Source organism: Porites lutea, chromosome 10 (genome assembly GCF_958299795.1).
Source record: "Porites lutea chromosome 10, jaPorLute2.1, whole genome shotgun sequence".
In the NCBI taxonomy this organism is placed as follows: Eukaryota; Metazoa; Cnidaria; class Anthozoa; order Scleractinia; family Poritidae; genus Porites; species Porites lutea.
Window position 1 is genome coordinate 32,591,366 of NC_133210.1, and position 1,312 is coordinate 32,592,677.

The window sequence follows — 1,312 nt, forward strand, 5'->3', positions numbered from 1 at the left end:
TTCAACCGAATTTACACAATAAATCAGGGAACAGAGAAACGTCAGGATACCAATCCAAAATTATTAACGTGGACAACGGGAATCCTGGTTTGTTTGGGAACTGATTTTTTGTGGAAATTCGACGGGGTGTATAGGCGTTGAAACGTATTTTACGTAAACCCCTGACACTCATACCAAATTTTCACAATAAATCAGGGAACAGAGAAATGTAGGGATACCACTCCGATTTTGGTACTTTTCAAATTGGAAACTCATACTGGAGATATAATGACCATAGGATACCCCTCTCATTGAGATTCTTTCCAACGCAAAAACTTATTCTAACTTTCTAGTTTCTTTTTATTTCTACAGGAAGTGGTTGAGCACATTTTATTCCCAGGATTTCTAACCTTTTTTCTTTATTGCCTCTCACGTTGTTGTTTTAGAGCGGCTTTTATTCAGTCTTTCCAGGTCAAAGTGAGGATGTGCATAATTGGAGCTAAAATTATTAGGTAGAGATTTGGAATCCTGATCCTGACTGACCACAGATGGCTGCTTTTGGTGGAACTGTTGTATCTTCGAGTTTTATAGTTTGCCTGGTATGAGTATATTACGTAGTGAATTTCTTTTTTAGATAGGTCTTTTACAATATATGCTATCATATTTCCCTTAGCAACGGCTGGCTTTTTATGACAGGCAATATCTCATCAAGATGTTTTTTGGACTTCAGCAACATTCTATGCCCAAAGACACTTTTTTTAACGCAGAAACAACTCCACCCCATACATTTCTTTGCAGCGACTTGCAATTTTTGCCCCGTGGCGATCCCATAATCCTGTGCGCAAAACATGCGTCTCCTATTACTGAAAAATCATTCATTTACATGTGATAAATTAATGGAGAATTTTAAATTTCTTTCTCATAATTAACAGCTTAACAGAGGAAGAGAACCTAGAGCCCCAACAAAGTATTGTGCCTTACAGAGAAGCGGAAATCTGAATTGTTGTTCTGTGAAAAAAATAATGGATTGTAAGAACAGAACACTGAATGTGGAACAGATTGAAATGCTGCTGGCATTTATCTCCTCTTTAAAGCCATATCAGCAGATGTATGATTAAGATTAAGTCCCTTTTACAGACACCATTTCGTGAAATAGGGGATGATAAAAAGTGAAGTGCTTATCGTGGCTTGTTCCACTAGCCTTCAAAACCAACCTTCGTTTCAGGTTGTCGTTTCTCGTTTGCCATGTAAAAGTCCCGTAGGAAAGACTTTGGAGCTTGAGCCTTGGTTCCTATCCAGATTTCCTGCCCGCTTTTTTCCCCTTGGGGTTTTA